This window comes from Sinohyriopsis cumingii, unplaced genomic scaffold (genome assembly GCF_028554795.1).
Source record: "Sinohyriopsis cumingii isolate HCF-2022 unplaced genomic scaffold, ASM2855479v2 utg000663l, whole genome shotgun sequence".
NCBI lineage: Eukaryota > Metazoa > Mollusca > Bivalvia > Unionida > Unionidae > Sinohyriopsis > Sinohyriopsis cumingii.
The window spans coordinates 673,772-681,306 of NW_028315922.1; positions in this window are offsets into that span (position 1 = coordinate 673,772).

Here is a 7,535-nt window from a genome sequence, read left to right on the forward strand (position 1 = left end):
ATCAAACTTTCGGATATTCTGTTTGATGCTAGTGAAGCAAGGACATACGAGAAGATGTTATTTTAGAAGAAAAAAATGATCAATATTGATCCACATATCTTAAAAAACCCCGTCATATTAAATTCTAGAAAAGGTGTAAGATAACTGATAGTCTTCATCAATTTTTAGATAGCTCCATAACTACTATTTTGAACTCAGCAATGTCAAAAGAATGATGATGAACTATTTCAAAAGAAAATCATCCTACTAAATAGTTAGTATGAGTGAGCAAGTTATGTTTGTACTCTTGGCGGTTCCAGGGTCCCCAAGCGGCCCACTCGTCTAAAGAGCTCTCTGTTACAAATCACTTCCATCTCACCTCTGTCTGTGTGGGTTCGAGTCTTTGGCTTGGCCAATGTGGGTACGTGAGAAAGCTTGCCATTAGCCTCTCGTGGGTTGGTGTTTCTTTCTTCCCGGGGTTTTCCCGGGTTCTTCCTCTATCAGTTATATCAGTATAGCCTATCATGTGATGAAAAATGACATAAAATCGCAGAACAACAACACTGCTGAGATCTATGGCGTTTTTAATTACTTATACAAGAGTAATCCGATGCAAAGTTCATAATGATGCATACTGTCATATTTATCAAGACTTTGTCACTTCATAATTTAAATTATCAGGCACCTAGACAGTTTCGTATATTCCGGATCCACCGAGTTTATGGCTTTGCATCGTAATAAGAATACAGCTTTTTCTGTACCTGATGTTGGGCAAAATGGAAGAAACAGTAATTAGTAACGACGACGAATCTAGTCAGATACACATCGCCTTCCCTCTAGACTGGCGTCCGGGAAGAGGATTGGGTGAGGGGTCATCCTACCATAACAACATTTCACCAAATCTTTATTTATTTCTTGTGAATATTTAGCGTTTGTTTAATCAGGATGGGTATTTTATATCCATTAGTATTCAATGGCAGGAGATGGTAATTAGGTAATATATTCAATCCACTTGCTGACAAACTTTTTTAAGGCATGATGGAAACATTCTCGAATTATTTTTAATATGTGATGAAACTGTTTTGTGTTGTAATTTTTGGGGCTTCTTTTAAAATATGTAGTCGGACACAGCAAGCAATTCCAAGATTAGAATAATAATAATAATAATAATAATAATAATGAGGACTTTGTATAGCGCCTAATCTTTAGAAGCTCTAAGCGCTTTTTAACATTAGACAACACCTATAAGATAAAATACATATATAATGATATGATTACAAAAACAGACATCATTAAATTAGAAAACATAAAAAACATGCTGAAGATATTTAAGGTAGGAAACATTATTAGGCTTTAAGTTTGTTCTTGCAGTCGAAATAAGTGAGTTTTGAGAGCACTCTTGAATGGGATCACTGTGTCTTTGTGTCTAAGTTCAGTGGGCAATTCATTCCACGTTGCTGGGCCCTGGTATGCAAATGAACGCTGTCCATGTGGCTTTGTTTTCATAGTGGGAATAATGAGTATACGACTGTCAGAAGAGGAGCGTAAGTATCTTTCTGGTGTGTACACATGGGTGAGGTCGGATAGGTATGTTGGACTGGAGTCCATCATTGAAACGTAGCATAGAGAACAAATTTTGTGTTTGATTCTGAATCGAATGGATAGCCAGTGTAGGGTACAGAACGGCGGGCAGGTGTGCTCTGATCATGGTACTCTAAATTTGATCCGAGCAGCTGTGTTTTGAACTTTTTGAAGTTTCTGGAGTAGATATTGAGATGAACCAGACAGAACTGAGTTACAATAGTCCAGTCTTGAAAGTACTAATGAACACATAAGTGTTTTAGTAGCATCAACTGAAAGATATTTGTGAATGGAGCTGATGCGTCTCAGCTCAAGATATGCAGCCTTGCATATGTTCATGACATGTTGGTGCAATTTGAGAGTACTGTCCAGAGTAACACCTAGGTTTCGTACTGATTGAGTGAATTTAATGTTGGTGTTGCTGATATTTATTGTTTGAGATAAATGATGTGAATGAGAAAGTCTTTGTGTTGTGATCAGAATGGTCTCAGTTTTATCATTATTCATCTGCAGCTTGTTACATGTCATCCATGATTTCACATCAGAAATGCACCTCTCTACACCTTGGATGGTAGCATCAACTTCAGTTGGATGGCTAGATTTGTATATTTGGGTGTCAGCAGCGTACAATTGGTGAGACACTGGATGATGATCTATGACACCTGAGAGCGGCTGAGTGTATAAAATGAATAGAAGAGGTCCAAGAACAGACCCCTATGGAACACCACAACATAGACCAATTGGGCTGGAGTGTATTCCATTTGCAGACACAACTTGCGTCCTGTTGACCGAGTAGGACTTGAACCACAGTAAGGCTGTATCATGAATGCCAAATACATGCTGGAGACGGTGAAGTAATATATCATGAGTTCATCGTTGAAGAAGTATATACAGCACGGGGTATTCATTCTAGACAGTAATACACACCACTATAACTGATAGCTGCTATCAGAATTTTCCATTATTTATATTACTTTAAGATATACGCGAGTTATATCGTGGGTGTGTGTGTGTGTGTGCGTGCGTGTGTGTACGAGAGAGAGAGAGGAATTAAAAGAGGCACGCTATACTCGTCTACTTCTATGAACTCATTTATGTTTGATTCAGTGTATTTCTTTGTACACACCATTTTATTTCTCAGTTTCCATTTACTTTGAATATATGCATATATATTTTGCATATAAATAACTAAAGTATTTCAGCTTCATATATTTATACAATATATTATGCTTGGTGTTTTACACACACACACACACACACACACACACACACACTGACAAATGTCAGTTTCAAGCAATTTACCACATAATGTATTTTTGACAATTTGTTATGTGGACATGCTTGCTTCTATCTACTCACTCGAGTAGATGTACAATAAATATGTCGGTACAGGTGATATACGTACACCTTCATGTACCCTTTCCCATAATGAGGGGAACAGACTATAGGATATTTGCGGGTTTTGTGGTAATCGCTTAGCAGGACATATAAAAAGAATAGAAAACAAAGAAAGAAAAAAATTTAATAAAAGTATTTGCGATCTTCAGTCAAGGTGAAAATAAAATCCATAAATTGATTAGAAACTTGGGGTGTATGTATACAGCTTAACGAGAACATACAGTTATTTCGAGAATAGGGATTATACATATAAAAATTGACGTGTCTTATATATATATATATATATATATATATATATATATATATATATATATATATATATATATATATATATATATATATATATATATATATATATATGTGTGTGTGTGTGTGTGTGTGTGTGTGTGTCACGTGTTTGAGTGGGCTGCTTAAGAAAGGGAAGATAGCACATAAAGTGAATATGACGCTATGGTCTTGCTACGTGCGAGTAGTAAATGGGGCCACCCTACGTACAATGGGAATTAGCATTACAGGGACCCCTGGGCCACTCTACGTACAAGGGAAATTTAACATGACGAAAAATCGTGGGCCACTCTACGTACAAGGGGAATTGAACATGGTGAAAAATCGTGGGTCACTCTACGTACAAGGGGGAATTTAACATGGGGGAATAGAGTTTGGGTTTGTCTAGGGACAAGGGGAATTGAATATGGGACTTTTTTTAAAAATTTTTTTTTTAAAAATTTAAATTTAAATTTAAATTTAAATTTAAATTTAAAAAAAGGGGTAGGCAATGGAAAGGCTATCTCTTTTCGAGAAATATGGCTGGCCCTGAAAAGGGCCTTTGGGTTTATGTTAATGTATCCATTAACATAAAGGGCACCGCATTGGTCTTCTTCTTCTTGTTCTTAGGCTGCGTCTCACTGTTGGTCCGTAAATCAGCACTCTTTTCAGGCATCCTTGTCTTTCAACGTAGATCCTACGTATCCACAGACTGGTGTTTGTCCTGTGGACAACGGTCCACTTGGATCGGACATACATGGGTATGTCCGTCCTAAACATCATGGAAGACACAAGGGTGGATGACTCAACTGTGGTCCACATCTTGAAGCGACGAGAACAGGTGAATCAATGTAGTGAACTGCGCTTATTTATAGGCAGAGGTAGGATTGAAACGGATTGAGTTCATTCACCAATCCGAACACGCGTTACAAAATTCAGTCAGCTCGCATCCAATCCGAAGAGAACAGTTTGTGATGTCACGTGGTCTATATAGATTCGCTAGCGCTTGTGTGCAGTCAATCTATGCGACAGTGATTCAACATGACGGAAACTCAGAAAACGATCCATTGGGGTGCACCAGCAGGGGAGACTGCCCAAGGGAACCCGGACTTACTTTCAGAAGAGGTACATTGGGATTTTGTGGATTTTCTTACCTCGTAAGAATTTGTTCCGGAACCTTCGTTACCTTCTTCATTACCGCAAGTGGAGAATTTTAGACAGAGACAGAAAGAAGAATTGGAGAAATTTATACAACGACAAAAGGAAGCGGAACAAGCTTTTCTCCTACAGCAGCAGCAGCAGCAAGAAGAAGAGGTAAGAAAAAAACAACAGCAACAACAGCAAGAAGAAGTAGCAGCAAAGAAACAAGAGGGTGAAAATCAAACGGTCACGGTACTGATGTATCAGACTTCTTTATCACGACCGAAGAGAATACGACCTTCCCGAGCTAAACACGTCAACCCTGTGACTAAGCCTGCCGTACCACCCTTAGTGATTTCAACTCAATCATCATCATCAACATTACGCAGTTCAGAAGTAGGCCTTGGCCGTGGCAAAGGCTTAAGGCAGTTAAAGTTGATTGGTTAAACTCACCCCTACACCAAAAAAGGCCCTTTTTAGGGCCACCCACATTTCTCGAAAAGAAATACAATTTCAATTTGCCAATAACTAAAAAAAAAAAAACCCACTCATTTTACCCTTATAGTACGTGTCTGTGTATGAGTGCGTGAGTGTAGCTTCTTATTTTAAAATCAAAACTCAAAGACACTTACCTTGTATCATTAATGTATTCTTTTCTCCATTTTTTACAATCCAATTCACAATTCACAACACAACACTTTAATTAAAAGTTCATTGACTTCTTCTTTCTCCTTATTTAGTCTTTCTGTTTTTTGAATTTCTTCACCGTCTTTTCCTCATTTTCTTCCCTTCTTCTTTTCTTCTCCTGTTTCTTTGCCTCTTGTAAATAGAATTGTCTTCTTTCTTCCTCTTCTTCCTCTGAAGAATCCCTCTCTTCTTCCGAAGAATCCCTCTCTTCTTCTGAAGAATCCTTCTTTTCTTCTGACTCCTCTTGATTCTTTTTTGGGCAATCTGGAGACCAATGTCCTTTTTCTTTACAATAATAACAGGTATCTTGACTTTTGTCTTTTTTAGCCCCTGTTTTTTTTCTTTTTTGACGGTCTGGACACTCTGAAGACCAATGCCCTTTCTTCTTACAGATATAGCAAGTATCTTGACTTTTATCTCGAAAGGAAGGAGAGTAGTCCGTGGGCTGGTCTGAAGAGAATTTTCTAATGACCCCTCGCAAAGCTCTGACGAAACGTTCGATTTGGTTAGTCTCTTCCATCGTTGTGCTCGGCTTGAGAGTGAAATGAATAGTGAAAAGGACAAGACACACACCCTTTTATATACGCTGGTCTGCCATGACTATAAATTAGTCTATGGTGTTTAAACTTGAGTCATTTGACGTTTTGCACTCAAGATGAAACGATCCTATTCATTCGAGAAGAAAGAAGAAGAAGAAAGTAAGAGGCAGAAACGTGATCTATCGCCTCGTACCAGGGCTGAAATCTTGGCACAAATTCATGCCAGTGATTTTGAAGAGGACATGAGTGAACCAGAATCCGAACCCTCTAAACCAAGTTCACCACCCTTAGTCAACCCTGAAAAGTACTATTCCATTCGAGAGACGGAAAAGCGCTCCTCTAGAAAATTTAGAACCACGGCTTACACCTACACGGTGAAGTTTAAAGATTTCAAGTCCGACGTACCCTTAGAGAAAGCAGAAGGGTTTATCACCGAGATGTAGGATTCTTTGCTCACCGCACTCAAGCGACAATGTCAACCCAAAGAAGACGATCGCTTGACACTATCCATAGATCACGACGGTTTGAAATCCCCTGTTTGGATCGAGTTTAGCAGACCCGCAGAACTAACCCCTTCCAAAGTCATGGACAAGATTCAACACGTACAACAATCTAATGACCAGTTTGACATCACCGATGGTAAAGCCACACTGAAAATGGCCCACGTCTCTCCTCCTCAAGGGACTGGACGCAAAAAGATGTTATTGGTGGACGACCTTCGCAACACCAAAACAAGTCTCGTCCGAATTAACAACCCTCAAGACCAGATATGTTTAGCTCGAGCCATCGTGGTGGGACGAACCTATGCCAACAAGAACGACACGACAGAATGGAAAAGAGCCTGGAACACTATTCAACGTTCCCATCGAGCCAAACAACGAAATGAAGCAGAACTCCTGTTGCAACAAGCTGGTCTGTCCAAAGACACACCCTGTGGCATTCCTGAGATGCAAAAATTGCAAGATGCCCTAGCTCCACGCTACACCTTGAAAGTGCACCCTCAAGAAATGCGCGGACCTCTGTTGTTTCGAGGCCAAGACTTTAAGGACGGAAAATACATTCATGTTTATTAACACGATGACCATTTCGATACCATTACCACTATCATCGGATTCCTGGGATACAGATATTACTGTGAGAAATGTGATTATGGTTATAACAATCGAGAGCAACACAAGCATTGTGGATGGAAATGCCCAGGATGTTTGGCCTCTCAACCCTGTCTGAGCGAAGAACCAGTGCCTTGTTCGACTTGTCTGCGTACGTTTGTCAGCCCTACCTGTTACCAACAACATTTGAAAACACAAGGTTCACAGAAGAAATGTGCTTGTCAACTCCTGAGATTGTGCCCTACCTGTGGACAAGGCCTACGTACTAATAGTACCAAGGCACACGTATGTCGAGGAAAGAAAAAATGTCACATTTGTCACCACATCGTGGACTTGGAACACGAATGTTACGTGCAAAAATACCAACCCCCACCAGAGAAAGAGGACGGTCACAAGAAGAAAGGCAATTTCATCTTTTTCGATTTCGAATGCATGCAAGAAACCGGCATTCACATTCCTAATTTCTGCGTGGCTCATCGAGCGTGCGAGAAGTGCATTCAAGAACCTATCTTCAGTCATTGCCCTCACTGCAGCAAGATTCCTGGAGGGCGTGAAAAAATCTTTCGAGGACCGAACACGTTAGCCGATTTTGCCCAATGGGTCTTAGACCCTATCGACAAGACGTGGAGCCAAGAGGACATCGAACGTTACGGAGATTGTCATCGTCATGCCACAGTGATGGCTCACAATTTCTCCGGATACGATGGACAGTTTCTTCTCAGATACTATACGGAACAAGGCACCGAGCGTCCTAAAGTGACTTTGAACGGAGCCAAAATCATTTTCATGCAAGTGGGACAAGTGCAGTTTAAAGATTCGATGAGTTACTTGGCCATGC